The 15,333-nt window shown below is 48.1% G+C and overlaps 1 protein-coding gene and 1 non-coding gene across 3 annotated transcripts in view; both read left to right on the top strand.

The window, feature by feature from the left end:
• The first annotated feature begins 6,652 nt into the window (after nt 1–6,652).
• On the top strand, nt 6,653–6,754 carry LOC117068054. The gene has a single exon (XR_004430928.1). It is a non-coding gene; the product is annotated as a U6 spliceosomal RNA (small nuclear RNA).
• A 3,004-nt stretch (nt 6,755–9,758) lies between these two features.
• The window catches only part of GRB2 (growth factor receptor bound protein 2), an 88,091-nt gene continuing 82,516 nt past the window's right edge, over nt 9,759–15,333 (top strand). The window contains exon 1 of one of the 2 annotated variants that reach the window (XM_033182152.1): nt 9,759–9,980. The gene's annotated coding sequence lies outside the window, so the exon portion shown is untranslated. Of the gene's footprint in view, nt 9,981–14,371; nt 14,391–15,333 lie in introns of those variants that run through there. The other variant, XM_033182153.1, reaches the window with a different exon arrangement.

Here is a 15,333-nt window from a genome sequence, read left to right as displayed (position 1 = left end):
TATTTTTGGGATTTTTGTTGAGACAGAGCCTTGCTGTGTTGCCCAGGCTAAGTGCAGTGACATGATCTCCACTCATTGCAAACTCCACCTCCCGGGTTCAGGAGATTCTCCTGCCTCAGCCTCCTGAGTAGCTGGGATTACAGGCGCGCACCACCACGCCTGGCTAATTTTTTGTATTTTTAGTGGAGACATACCTGTAATCTCAGCACTTTGGGAGGCTGAGGTGGGCAGATCACTTGAACCCAGGAGTTTGAGACCTGTAGGAGGCAGCTCCTGAGTTGAGTGGTGAAGGACAGAGAGGAGCCAGCTAAAGATGGGGAAGGCAAGGAGAGGAGGCATTTGGGCCCAAAGGAGTAGTCTGCACATGGTAAACGAGTTATAGAGCTATTCAAGAAACTGTAAATAGTTCCAAAGAGCGGGGACAAAGAATTCAAAAGGAGGTTAGGCTAAGAGTTGAGGCGACTTGTAGAAGATATTTACAACTTCTAAAAAAAGGAGTTGAGGGCCGGGCGCGGTGGCTCAAGCCTGTAATCCTAGCACTTTGGGAGGCCGAGACGGGCGGATCACGAGGTCAGGAGATCGAGACCATCCTGACTAACACGGTGAAACCCCGTCTCTACTAAAAACTACAAAAAACTAGCCGGGCGAGGTGGCGGCGCCTGTAGTCCAGCTACTCGGGAGGCTGAGGCAGGAGAATGGCGTGAACCCGGGAGGCGGAGCTTGCAGTGAGCTGAGATCCGGCCACAGCACTCCAGCCTGGGTGACAGCGAGACTCCGTCTCAAAAAAAAAAAAAAAAAAAAAAAAAAAAAAAAGGAGTTGAGGCTGGAGTTTTCATCAGGGGCCAGCCATGGAGGGACATATGGGGCATGCTGAGGACTTTGGACCTTATCTGTGACCTCCATCCCCATTCTGTTTGTGTTTTAGGAAGTCCGCTCTGGTTCCAATGTAGATAATCTCTTGGAGGGGACCAGGATGATTAGTTAGCAGGTTAGAGCAGCCACCCAAGAAAGATGGTGGCATAGGTCAGGTGACGGAAATGGGGCCAGGAGGCTGGGCGCAGTGGCTCCTGTAATCCCAGCACTTTGGGAGACTGAAGTGGGAGGATTGTTTGTGGCCAGGAATTCAAGACCAGCCTGGGCAACACGGCGAAACCCCATCTCTACAAAAAATACAAAAATTAGCCACGTGTGGTGGTGCACACCTGTAGTCCCAGCTATTCTCAGTGGCTTAGGTGGGAGGATCACCTGAACCCAGGGAAGGTTGAGAATGCAGTGAGGCAAGATTGTGCCACTGCAATCCTGCCTGGGAAGCAGAGTGAGGCTATGAGAAAAGAAAGAAGAGAAGAAAAAAAAGAAAGAAAGAAAAAAAGGGAAGGAGGGAGGGCGGGACGGAGGGAGGAAGGAAGGAAGGAAGGAAGGAAGGAAGGAAGGAGAAAGAAAAAAGAGAGAAGGAAGAAGGGGGAGGGAGGAAGGAAGGAAAAGAAAGAGAAAGAAAAGGGAGGGAAAGAGGGAGGGAGGGAGGGAAGGAAGGAAGGAAGGAAGGAAAAGAAAGAAAGAAAGAAAGAAAAAGAAAGAAGAGAAAAGAAAAGAAAAGAAAAAAAGAGGAAGAAAGAAGGCCAGGTGCAGTGGCTCACACCTGTAATCCCAGCACTTTGGGTGGCTGAGGCAGGTGGATCACTTGAGGTCAGGAGTTCGAGACCAGCCTCGCCAACACGGTGAAACCTCGTCTCTACCAAAAAATACACAAATTAGGGGCCGGGTGCGGTGGCTCATGCCTGTAATCCCAGCACTTTGGGAGGCCGAGGCAAGTGGATCACCTGAGATCGGGAGTTCGGAATCAGCCTGACCAAAATGGAGAAACCCTGTTTCTACTAAAAATAAAAAGTTAGCCAGGCATGGTGGCACATGCCTGTAATCCCAGCTACTCGGGAGGCTGAAGCAGGAGAATCGCTTGAATCCAGGAGGCAGAGATTGTGGTGAGGTGGGGTCACGCCATTGCACTCCAGCCTGGGCAACAGCAGTGAAACTGCGTCCCCCCCCCAAAAAAAATAATAATAATACACAAATTAGCTGGGCGTGATGGCGGACACCTGCAATCCCAGCAACTTGGGAGGCTGAGGCAGGAGAATCACTTGAACCCAGGAGGCAGAAGTTGCAGTGAGTCAAGATTGCGCCACTGTACTCCTGCCTGAGCAACAGAGCAGGACTCTGTCTGAGAGACAGACAGAGAGAGAGAGAAAGATAAAGAGAATGAGAGAGAGAGAAAGATAAAGAGAGACAGAGGAAGGAAAGAAGGGAAAGAAAGGAAGAAAGGAGAAGAGAGGAAGACAGAGAGAAAGAAAAAGAGAGAAAGAGGGAGGGAGGGAGGGAAGGAAGGAAGGAAGGAAGGAAGGAAGGAAGGAAGGAAGGACGGGGAGGAAAAGGTGGCCAGGATGTTGAATAGGGGTCACAGCACTTGGTCTCATTGGTAAGCTCAGCATCAGAGGGAACACTGGAAGCCTGAGAAGAGTACACAGCCTTGGCTCACAACTTAAGTGAAGGAAATTCTAGATGAGAACTTCCAAGATCAATTGGGCAAGGGAGCATAGAATTTCAAATGCCCAATTTTAGGCTGTCACTGGCTGTTACTGGGTACCTAGTGCTTTCCCACTAAAGAGAAGCTTGGAAATATGGGCTCAGGATGACCCTGAGAGGGTCTTGAGCCAGGTCTTAGGGGAGGGAGGCTCACTGTCAGGCCGGGTTTGTATCCAAGGTTAGGTAAATTTCAGGGCAATGTCCAGATTTTACCTGCAGGTGGCAGCCCCGTAACTCACAGAAAACAAAGCCTGAAGCCCTTTCCGACGACTAAAAACCCCCAAGGAAAACAGAGATTTTTTGGTGATTTTGTGCATTATGAAGCTACTGATGCAGCCGGTTTGTAATTAGCAAGTTTCGCTACAGTGACAACAGGTTTTCATACCAGGCTGTGACTTTCACTTTACAACTTGCCTCTTGTTACAATTTCTTTCCATTATTTAACACTAGCCATACACAAATTCAAAACACTGCTGTCTCTAATATGTTTTTTTCTCGGTGTAGAATGATCTTGGGCAATGTTGTCTCGAGTTTCTGAGTCTGTGTCTGTGAGAAAAAAAAATTATCAAAAAGACAATATAACAAATGTTGACTTCAAAAAAAATGTCACCCACGAGCCTACCATTTTAACACATATTATTTTTACATTTAAATGTTCCTTTCCAAATCTGGATCCCATGCATATGCTTTTACACGGACATACTCAATGTCTGTTTTTATCAATGCTGTATTTTAAAAGGAAATACATAACTTTTTTTTTCCCCTGTTCTCTTAGGCATCTACTCTTTTCTGAGATCTCACCCACTTCCTTAGCTTTAAATATCACCATGGCACAGAAAAGCAGCTACATTTCAGTCTCTGGTCAGCCTGTATTATTCATCCGTCCATCCATTTATTCACTGCATGCACTGTGCTGGGTACTGGGAATACAAATGTGAAAAAGTGGCCCTGTCTGTTTGGGAGCTTGTAGACCACTGTGGGGAGAGGTGCTGGGGGACAATGGGTGAATGATTCATGATGCAATGAAATTGGAGGTATGGTGGGATTTTTTTTTTTTCTTTTTTTTTTTGAGACAGGGTCTTCCTCTGTCACCCAGGCTGAATGCAGTGACACAATCATGCCTCACTGTAGCCGCCACCTCCCAGGCTCAGATGATCCTCCTACCTCAGCCTCCTGAGTAGCTCCCAGCTACAGGTGTTCGCCACCCTGCCCAGCTAATTTTTGTATTTTTAGTAGAGGTGGGGTTTCACTATGTTGCCCAGGTTGGTCTTGAACTCCTGGGCTCAACTGATCCACCCACCTCCACCTCCTAAAGTGAGATATGAGCCACCGTGCCCAACCTACTGTGGAAATTTTGAAGAAGAAAACTAACTTAGGGACCTAGAGGAAGGGGAGAAGGCTGACTGAACAGAGGAAATTGCATGTGTAAAGATATGGACACTCAAAGGATCATGGTACCTTCCGGAAACCACAAGTGGGTTAGTTTGGTGGAGTGTGTGTTGTTGGAGACTGAGAAGGTGGCACTGGCTGGAAGGGCCAGATCTTTAAGGGCCTTGTAAGGGACTTGAGACAGTAGGTGATAAATGTCTTAGTTCCAATTGGTTTTCTACTCTGCAGCCAGAGTGACGAAATATGTGGAAGATAAATATTTGACCATAGCCAGCTCCTGCTTCAGTATTCCATAGAGTCAAGTCTCAAGTCTTTAGCAATAATGAAAAGGTGGGCGCAGTGGCTCATGCCTGTAACCCCAGCACTTTAGGATGCTGAGGTGGGAGGATCAAGAGTTCAAGATCAGGCTAGCAACAAAGTGAGACTCCTCTTCTCTACAAAAAAATAAAAAAATTAGTCTGGGCACGGTGGCTCATGCCTGTAATCCCAGCACTTTGGGAGGCCAATGTGTGTGGATCACCTGAGGTCAGGGGTTCGAGACCAGCCTGGCCAACATGGTGATACACCATCTCTACTAAAAATACGAAAATTATCTGGGGGTGGTGGCAGGTGCCTGTAGTCCCAGCTACTGGGGAGGTTGAGGCAGGAGAATTGCTTCAACCTGGGAGGCGGAGGTTGCAGTGAGCCAAGATGGTGCCACTCCATTCCAGCCTGGGTGACAGCAAGACTCTGTCTCAAACAGCAACAACAACAAAAATTAGTCAGGCATGGTGATGGTGGATGCCTATGGTCCCAGCTACATGGTAGGAGGTTTTATGTTTTTTTTTTTTTTTGAGATGGAGTCTTGCTCTGTCGCCCAGGCTAGAGTGTGGTGGCACGATCTTGGCTCACTGCAAGCTCTGCCTCCTGGGTTCACACCATTCTCCTGCCTCAGCCTCCCCAGTAGCTGGGACTACAGGCACCCGTCACCACGCCTGGCTAATTTTTTGTATTTTTAGTAGAGACAGGGTTTCACCGTGTTAGCCACGATGGTCTCAATCTCCTGACCTTGTGATCCACCCGCCTTGGCCTCCCAAAGTGCTGGGATTACAGGTGTGAGCCATCGTGCCCAGCCGAGGATTGTTTGAGTTCAGGAGGTTGAGGATGGCTGCAGTGAGTTGTGATCACACCACTGTACTTCAGCCTGGGCAATACAGCAAGATCCTATCTCAAAAAAAAAAAAAGAGAAAGAAAAGCAAAGGCCCTTCATGAGCCTCTTCAGCTGCTTCACCCATATGCCACATCCTTCCTTGTCCCACCTATTGGCTTCCTTTTGACCTTGCTTACTGTCTGGCCTTCACACTTGCTGTTCCTTTCTTCCTCTTAGGCTAACCAGGGTCTCAGCTTAAAGTCCACTTCCTCTGCCTTCCCTCATAGTGGATGAGGTCAGGTCTCCTGCTGTATGCTCCCAAAGTCACCAGCACTATCCCAGTCAAATTCTCAGAGACATGTCTTCCCCTTCAGGCTGCAGACTCTGTGAAAGGCTGTCCTCCTCTCTAGAGAGCAGATGCTTTAGGCTGGGTGCGGTGGCTCACACTTGTAATCCTAGTACTTTGGGAGGCCAAGGCGGGCAGATTGCCTGAGCCCAGGAGTATCACCAACCTAAGCAACATGGTGATACCTGCCTCTACTAAAAACACAAAAATTGAGCCAGGCGTGGTGGTGTGTGCCTGTTGTCCCGGGTACTGGGGGGTTGAGGCAGGAGGATCTCTTGAGCCTAGGAGGTTGAGGCTGCAGTGAGCCCTGATCGTGCCCCTGCACTCCAGCCTGGGCAACAGAGTGAGACCCTGTCTCAATAAATAAACAAATACATACATATATATACATACATAACACAAAAAATTAGGTGGACATGGTGGCACATGCCTGTAGTCCTGGCTACTTGGGAGGCTCAGGTGGGAGTATTACCTGAGCCTGGGAAGTCAAGGCTGCAGTGAGCTAAGGTCACTCACTCCAGCCTAGGTGACAAGAGTGAGACTCTGTCTCAAAAACAATAAAACAAACAAAGACAGTAGAAGCTTAGTTAATATTGGTGAAGAAAAGGAATGAATACGTCAAGCTTTTCTTTTCTTTTCTTTTTTTGGGACAGAGTCTAGCTCTGTCACCCAGGTTGGAGTACAGTGGCATGATCTTGGCTCACTGCAACCTCTGCCTTCTGGGTTCAAGCGATTCTCCTGCCTCAGCCTCCCGAGTAGTTGGGATTAAAGGCATGTGCCACCACGTCCAGCTAATTTTTGTATTTTTAGTTGAGATGAGGTTTCACCATGTTGGCCAGGCTGGTCTCGAACTCCTGACTTCAAGTGATCCACCTGCCTCGGCCTCCCAGAATGCTGGGATTACAGGCGAGAACCACTGCGCCTGGCTTGTCAAGCTTTTCAACAGTATACTGGATATTTCCACCTGCACGTCTCCTGGAATGCTGAATTCTGCATTTCCAAGAATGAGTCATCATCATGTTGGGGCTCAGAGAATGATACCCCAAAGTATGCTCCTCTGGCATTCTGAGCACTTTTGAATGAAAGAAAATTGGAAGGACTTACAAGCTGCCTCAGAACCAAGGACTTTTTAAACTCTCGTTTCACCACCCCACGTGCATGCAGGGGCTGAAAGTTCCCTTAACTGACTGAGAAACCAAAAGAAATTCAATCGTGTACTTCTTTGGGAGCACATATACTAAAATTGGAATGATACAGAGATTAGCATAGGCCCTGAGCAAGAAGACATGCAAATTTGTGAAGGAATCCATTAAAAAAAAAAAAAAGAGCGGGTGCAGTGGCTCACACCTGTAATCCCAGCACTTTGGGAGGCCAAGGCGGGCGGATCACCTGAGGTCGGGAGTTCGAGACCAGCCTGACCAACACGAGAAGCCCCATCTCTACTAAAAATACAAAATTAGCCAGGCGTGGTGGCACATGCCTGTAATCCCAGCTCCTCGGGAGGCTGAGGCAGGAGCATCACTTGAACCTGGGAGGCAGAGGTTGCTGTGAGCCAAGATCGTGCCATTGCACTCCAGCCTGGGCAACAAGAGCGAAACTCTATCTCAAAAAAAAAAAAAAAAAAAAAATAGATGCAATTGTCTTAAAATTTCCTCCCTAGGACTCTCATCAAATAACCAGGAAATATTAACTACCAGAGAAGAGACAATACTAAAAGTTGTCACCACATGCAAACAGACTTTTCGTCTATTCTCCCGAGGACAGCTGAGATTATCTAGGAGACTTTATCTGCATAGTAAGACAACCTTTATTTCAGGAAGGTGCACCTCACCTTCCTGAAATTTGTCACAACCTCCAGCTCCCAGAGCTCAGAGGAACTTTGTCCTAGGCCACTGTCTGAGCTCATTCCTTTTACCTAAAAATCACTGACTACCTCTCAATATTGCCAACCTCCCCTCATCTCCCTCACCTCTATAAAGATGGTGCTCTTTAAGCTTCAGTCACCTGGCTCTTCTCTGAGTCTCATATTCTGTATAGCAACCATGCACACTGCATGTCAGTAAATTTGTATGTGCCTTTTCCTGTTAATCTATTTCCAGTTTATTTCAGCAGACTCAAACTGTAAGAGGGGAAGGGAAAAATTCCCTTCACCCCTACAATCATCTCCTCACCTGCCCTTCCCTGTTCTCTGTGCCCGCCCCCTCCAGTCAGCTATGCCTCTTGACTGGCAAATTTCTGTGTTCTGCCCATTACCCAGGCCCACTCAAAACAAAAAACTGCAACTCTTCCCTCACATCTTCCTCTCTGCTTAGCAACCAAGTCCCTCCCTTCCATGTCTTAATTTTTTCTGGCTGCTATTTTAGAACAAAGTGGCATAGTGGGGAAAAAAACATGGATTTTAGAACAAGACAGGCCTTAGTCCAAATCTTAGGTCTACTATATTTTGGTTTCCTTGGGTAAATTACTAACCTCTCTAAGGCTTAGTTTCCAAGTCTATAAAACGGGGATATTGCCCACCCTGTGGAGGTGCTATGATTTAAGTATGCATCAAGTGGTAAATAGAGGGTCCTTTTGTTATTTTCACCTCATATCAGACATCTCCTGCTCAGAAACCTTCAGAGGTTGCCCATCACTTGACTATGACACCTGAGCCATGCATTTTGGCCCTCTCTCTCATTACTCTTCCTCCCAGTTCCTGGGCTCGGACTAATCAAAAACATTGGTTGATGGCCAGGAGTGGTGGCTCACACCTGTAATCCTAGCAGTTTGGGAGGCCGAGGCAGGTGGATCACCTGAGGTCAGGAGTCGTAGACCAGCCTGGCCAACATGGCGAAACCCCGTCTCTACTAAAAATACAAAAATTAGCCGGGTGTGGTGACGGGCTGCTGTAATCTCAGTTACTTGAGAGGCTGAGGTGGGAGAAGGTGGAGCTTGCAGTGAGCCAAGATCGCGTGCCATTGCACTCCAGCCTGGGCAACAAGAGCGAAACTCCATCTCAAAAAAAAAAAAAAAAAAAAGTGACTGATTCCATTACTCTTTCCTCTTTCCTCCCTGCTTTCATTTTGTCGTTCAAACCAAATCCTTCTTGATTAGTTCATCACCAAGTACTGGCTCCCTCCTCAGCCATCTCTATGTGTATTTCAGTGGCACTTGGGGCCAAACTACCTGTCTTACAGATTAGGCAACTCTAGATTACAAAGCACTGAAAGCAGGGGCTTTATCTGGTTGGCCTTTTACCCTCCAGAGCCCCTTGCACACAGGTGATGCTCAATAAATACTTGGTGAAAGAACAATTCATTTCCTGTGTTTCAATGGGCTTGTTTTCTCTATAGAATCAGATGCTTGGTTATTCTCATCTCAGCGCTATTTTGTTGGCTTCCAGAAGGCACATTAACACTAGGTGTGTTCTGTTCTATCCTTTAATTGGAAGAGCTTTGGGAACTGAAAAACAAGAATTATTTCTCCAAGCCTCATCTTCTGCCACTCCCCCGTACTCACCGGCCTCATACAGGAATTGAACTACTTAGCACTGCACAGAACACGACTTTCTCTTTCACGCCTCCGTTCCTCTGTACTTAGCCTCTGTACTTACGTGCCATTCCCTTTCCCTGAAATGCCCTTACTCTGGCTTCTCCGCCTGGCAAATTCCTATTCATCCTCCAAGACTCAGCTCAGACATCGCCGCATCACGTCTGTGAAGGCTCTTCTGCAATGGGCAGTGTAGCAGTCCCTCCTCCATCCTTTTAGCTTCCTCAGCAACTCCAAATAATTATAACAGTACTTATGGCATTATTTGTTAATTTTTCTTCGACTTCCCTAGACCGTGAATTCCTTAAGGGCCAAGATTTCTGTTCTATACCCAGCACAGTGTTCAGTCTGTATTAGGCACACGATTCAATCAATGAACAAACAAACTCACCAATCATTCCACACTGCAGAGTTTGTACGGACCGGATTCTCAAACACTTCAAGACCTGGTCCTCTATGTAGAGCGCTTCATGCTGGAAGATCTCTTCCTCCCCTCAGCCCTTATCCATCCAACTGCCTCGGTTTGGTAGAAGAGGAAAAGAAAGTGATTAGACGGGGGAAGAGTCCTTCAGGGCTAAGTTGTCATTTACCTGTTCTGGCACCGAGAGGGTTACGGCGACCCGGGGGCGGAGCCGTGCCGAGGCCACCTGCTGCGGGGCGGTCTGGCGCATGCGCCCTGGTACTAGCTGGTCCCCACCTGCGGGGGGCCCGGCGGTGAAGGAGCGCTTGCGCTCTGGGCCTTTTCCGCTGGGGGAAGTCTCGTGGGGGCGGGGCGGGGCGGGGACTCGTGGAGAAGTTCTCGCGGGACACCGACGGGGAGCGGAAGCGAGGAGGCACTAGTGTTTCGGCGACCGGGCGGCGGCGTCTGTGTCAGAGGCTCTGCCTGTGCCTGTGTCTGTGGCGGTGACGGCGGCGGGAGCAAGCGCTGCCCTCGCGGAGCAGCCTCTGGGTCGCAGGCCGCTCGCAGCGTTGTGGAGGGGCGGGCCGGACGCTGAGCGGAACAGCTGCGCCACGGTGAGTGCGGGAGGCTGCGCTCGGCGCCGTTCTGGTGCCTCTTCCTCTCCGGTCTGCAGCGGGAGTGGGCCCCGGGGGAACCGGGACCGGCCCCGGGGTTCGGTCGGGGCGGCGATGCTCGGGACGTGGAGCGGAATCCCCGGGGCTCCGGACTCTACGTTTCCCCTTTTGGGGCGCTTCCTTCCTGGGGACAGTCCTCCTCCGGCTCTCGCCTCTGGGCAGTCCGGGAGTCCAGGGGAAGAGGTCGGGGCTCCCTGGCGAAGTCCCCTGCCTTCATCGGGAGGGTTTGCACGGAAGGTGCCCGGGAAGCCCAGGCGGGCAGAACGCCGGCTGAGTCAGTCCGCCCGAGCCCGGCGGCGGGGGACTTGGTGTGGGTTGCAGCTGTGGTGATTGATGTGCTTTCGACCTGCACGGCAACCACGTCACCATCTCTTGGCGTCTTTGGGCTTAATTTTCTGCGGGAATCCACCTTGGGGTAGAACGTTGGCTGCTCCCCCAACGGGGGAGATACCTTTATTCTGACACTTAAAAAAAAAAAAAAAAACTGTTTGAAAAATATTTGTCAAGAAAAATTCAATAGCAGGTTGGACTGCACCGAGGAAGGATTGCGGCGAGAGCGGGCGCTGGTAATTTTCATTTGCAGCGCGCCGTCTCTGTGATTGTAAGCCACATGTGAGTTATGGCTTGTTTAGAAAGTTTTTCAAGGCTGGCTTCAAACGCTATGAAAGTGCAGTTTGCAGGGGACTGAAGTGCACTTGAGGTCTATCTCCTCTTGATGTTGTTGACTTTCAGAAATGTCAGACACATGAGAGAAATTAGCATTAGTCTCTTTTGTTTTTTGTTTTTTTTTTTTAGCATTAGTCTCTTTTGGCTTTCTTACCTCTCTTTCACTTAGTACTTCTCCAGTTATGTCCTTCCTTCTCTACTTCTGTCCATTCCACTAGGGACACGAAATGCTTGTGTAATGCAAGTCATTTGTCCCTTCCTCCCCCCATCACCCCCCTTTTTTTTTTCTCTTATCTACTTCCCCTTCCTCCTTGTAGTCCCCACTCGGGCGTAATTTTTCGAAGTTTCTTCCCTGTCGTGCTGTTCGTTTTCTCTCATTTCAATATTCTGTCTTTTTTCTCGGGAAGAGACTCTCTTTCCTGCTTTCCTTCCTTTACTTTTGCGCGTCCCATGCGTTCCCTGCAGTCAGCCAGAAGGGTTGCTAGAGAGCTGTGGGAGGCTGAAGTCCCCTCTCTGAGAACAGGGAGGCTCAAAAGATTGAATTAATCCCTAAGAAATCAGTCCTGCCACTAGGTCACAAGTGTGGTTTGCTTGTGTTATTTTTGTCTTTTAGTCTTTTAAGATTATGCTTTTGTGCCTGCTTATGCCTTCTTCTAGTATGTCTTTATAATAGTAAGGAAGATTGGGTCGGCTCAGGGCTTACGTGACTTTTTTTTTTTTTTTTTTAAGGCAGAGTTTCGCTCTCTCTAGGCTGGAATGCAATGGTGTGATCTCGGCTCACTGCAACCTCCACCTCCTGGGTTAAAGTGATTGTCCTGCCTCAGCCTCCCGAGTAGCTGGGATCATAGGCGCTCACCACCACACTCAGCTAATTTTGTATTTTTAGTAGAGATGAGGTTTCACTATGTTGTCCAGGCTGGTCCTGAACTCCCGACCTCAGGTGATCCACCTGCCTTGGCCTCCCAAAGTGTTGGGATTACAGGCGTGGGTCACTGCGCCTGGCCAGAGTTAATTCTTTTTTTTTTTTTTTTTTTTTTTTTGAGACAGAGTCTTGCTCTGTCGCCCAGGCTGGAGTGCAGTGGCCGGATCTCAGCTCACTGCAAGCTCTGCCTCCTGGATTTATGCCATTCTCCTGCCTCAGCCTCCCGAGTAGCTGGGACTACAGGCGCCCGCCACTTCACCCGGCTAGTTTTTGTATTTTTAGTAGAGATGGGGTTTCACTATGTTAGCCAGGATGGTCTCGATCTCCTGACCTCGTGATCCGCCCGTCTCGGCCTCCCAAAGTGCTGGGATTACAGGCTTGAGCCACCGCGCCCGGCCTCAGAGTTAATTCTTATAATCAGCTTTTTTCTACTAAACACAAGCATTTATTTATTTATTTATTTATTTAATTTTTTTGAGACAGAGTCTTGCTCTGTCGCCCAAGCTGGAGTGCAGTGGTGCTATCTCGGCTCACTGCAGCCTCCACCTCCTGGGTTCAAGCGATTCTCCTGTGTCACCCTCCCGAGTAGCTGGGATTACAGGTGCTCGCCACCTTGCCCGGCTAGTTTTTGTATTTTTGTAGAGACAGGGTTTCACCATGTTGGCTGGGCTGGTCTCGAACTCCTGACCTCAAGTGATCTGCCCACCTCAGCCTTGGGATTACAGACATGAGCCACTGTGCCCGGCATAAACTCAAACATTTAAATGTTTGAGGCACTTTACTTCGTCAGCAAGTTTTATTCAGATTTGAGAGGCTTACTGGGTTTTAAATACTACTAGTTGATGGTACTTAGAGATTCTTCTCAGTAATTGCTGTTATCATGTCGCATGTTGTGCATCAGAGTTCTAATTGTTACACATACAACAGAAGAGGAATGGATTTTGGAGAAATGCAGTGATACAGAATAGAGAGTCACCATGCCCTCCAGAGAGAATTAATACTTACCTGCTTAATTCAGAGGAACTCTCCACCATTACTAAATGGCTTTTGAGAGTCTTTTTTTTTTTTTTTTTTTTTGGTAAAAGTTGCCTTTTTCCTAGTGGTACCAAGTGAATATGCATTATTTTCTTTTCTTTTTTTTTTTTTTTTTGAGACGGAGTCTCGCTCAGTCGCCCAGGCTGGACTGCAGTGGTGGGATCTGGGCTCACTGCAAGCTCCGCCTCCCGGGTTCACGCCATTCTCCTGCCTCAGCCTCCCGAGTAGCTGGGACTACAGGCACCGCCCCCACGCCCGGCTAATTTTTGCATTTTTAGTAGAGATGGGGTTTCACCATGTTAGCCAGGATGGTCTCGATCTCCTGACCTCGTGATCTGCCCGCCTCGGCCCCCCAAAGTGCTAGGATTACAGGCCTGAGCCACCGCGCCGGCGCATTATTTTCTTTCTTTCTTTCTTTTTTTTTTTTGAGACGAATTCTCGCTCTTGTTGCCCAGGCTGGAGTGCAATGGCACGATCTTGGGTCACCACAACTTCCACCTCCTGGGTTCAAGCGAATCTCCTGACTCAGCCTCCCAAGTAGCTGGGATTACAGACATACGCCACCATGCCTGGCTAATTGTGTATTTTTAGTAGAGACAGGAATTCTCCATGTTGGTCAAGCTGGTCTCGAACTCCCGACCTCAGGTGATCCATTCACCTCAGCCTCCCAAAGTGCTGGGATTACAGGTGTAGGCCACCGCACCCTGCCAGTATACATTATTTTCATCTCATGCAAGGACATTGTAGTGCATTATCTGGAATGCAAATTTTAAAATCTGGTTAAGGCATCTTTATGGTATAGCAATGATGTAAAATTTAGTATCCATAAAAATCACTGGGGGATCTTTTTAAAATTAGGTTCTGGTAGAACTCCAGGATGTACCCCACAGTGAATCAGTCTCTGAATGGGCAGATTTTGATACAGATGGTCTAAGGATCAAAACTGTTGTTACCGAATGTAGCCATAAATAATAAGACCGCTGTGTGGTTTTAAGTTATTCAAGTTAAAATTACATTTTTCTGTGTGTACACAAAGTCAGTATTTAGAATAGCCTAATGCAATGAATGACTATAAGCATGATTCATTTTTACATGTGTAAATTTTTTAGCATTCTTAGTACTGTGATGTGGAGTGATTTAACTTTAAATTTATACTTAATTGGGTCATTAATTTGCCTACCAGAAAATTCTTCTGAGTCTGTAGACTCAGACTACAGATTTTCCAACTTTACAGTGGTGTGAAAGCAATAGCACTCAGTAAAAACCGTACTTCTAGTATCCATATAACTCTTTTGTTTTTCACTCTCAGTACCGTAGTCAGTAAAGTACAGGAGATATTCATCACTTTGTTATAGAATGGGCTTTGTGTTAGATGATTTTGCTCAACTGTAGGCTAATGTGTTTGGAGCACTTTTTTTTTTTTTTTTTTGAGATGGAGTCTCGCTCTGTCTCCCAGGCTGGAGTGCAGTGGCCGGATCTAGGCTCACTGCAAGCTCCACCTCCCGGATTTACGCCATTCACCTGCCTCAGCCTCCCGAGTATCTGGGGCCACAGACGCCCGTCACCTCGCCCGGCTAGTTTTTTTGTATTTTTTCGTAGAAACGGGGTTTCACCGTGTTAGCCAGACGGTCTCGATCTCCTGACCTCGTGATCCGCCCGTCTCGGCCTCCCAAAGTGCTGGGATTACAGGCTTGAGCCACCGCGCCCGGCCTTGGAGCACATTTAAGGTAAGGTAGGCTAGGCTAAACTATGGTGTTTGGTAGGTTAGGTGTATTAAAATGCATTTTCAGTGTTAACGATATTTTGTTTTCTCTTTTTTTTTTTGAGACGAAGTCTCGCTCTGTCGCCCAGGCTGGCGTGCAGTGGCCGGATCTAGGCTCACTGCAAGCTCCGCCTGCCGGGTTTACGCCATTTTCCTGCCTTAGCTTCCCAAGTAGCTGGGACTACAGACGCCCGCCATCTTGCCCGGCTAGTTTTTTATATTTTTTTAGTAGAGATGGGGTTTCACCGTGTTAGCCAGGATGGTCTCGATCTCCTGACCTTGTGATGCGCCCGTCTCGGCCTCCCAAAGTGCTGGGATTACAGGCTTGAGCCACCGCACCCGGCCTTGGAGCACATTTAAGGTAAGGTAGGCTAGGCTAAGCTATGGTGTTTGGTAGGTTAGGTGTATTAAAATGCATTTTCAGTGTTAACGATATTTTGTTTTCTTTTTTTTTTTTTTGAGACGAAGTCTCGCTCTGTCGCCCAGGCTGGCGTGTAGTGGCCGGATCTAAGCTCACTGCAAGCTCCGCCCGCCGGGTTTACGCCATTCTCCTGCCTTAGCTTCCCAAGTAGCTGGGACTATAGGCGCCCGCCATCTTGCCTGGCTAGTTTTTTGTATTTTTTAGTAGAGGTGGGGTTTCACCGTGTTAGCCGGGATGGTCTCGATCTCCTGACCTCGTGAGTCTGCCCATCTCGGCCTCCCAAAGTGCTGGGATTACAGGCTTGAGCCACCGCGCCTGGCGATATTTTCAATTTATGATGGTTTCATCAGGATATCTGCCTATGCAGATGGAAGCTCCAGATTTACTTTAGAACATGTGGGCCAGTATTTGAAAATACTAGTTAATACTAATATTAACTAGTACTGAATGTAAACTAGACTGAAAATATTAGTTAAGGTCTCTGGCT

Source organism: Trachypithecus francoisi, unplaced genomic scaffold (assembly GCF_009764315.1).
Source record: "Trachypithecus francoisi isolate TF-2019V2 unplaced genomic scaffold, Tfra_2.0 Lachesis_group20, whole genome shotgun sequence".
In the NCBI taxonomy this organism is placed as follows: domain Eukaryota; kingdom Metazoa; phylum Chordata; class Mammalia; order Primates; family Cercopithecidae; genus Trachypithecus; species Trachypithecus francoisi.
Note: the sequence above shows the minus strand (reverse complement) of the source record. Positions and strands in the feature narration are given on the sequence as shown.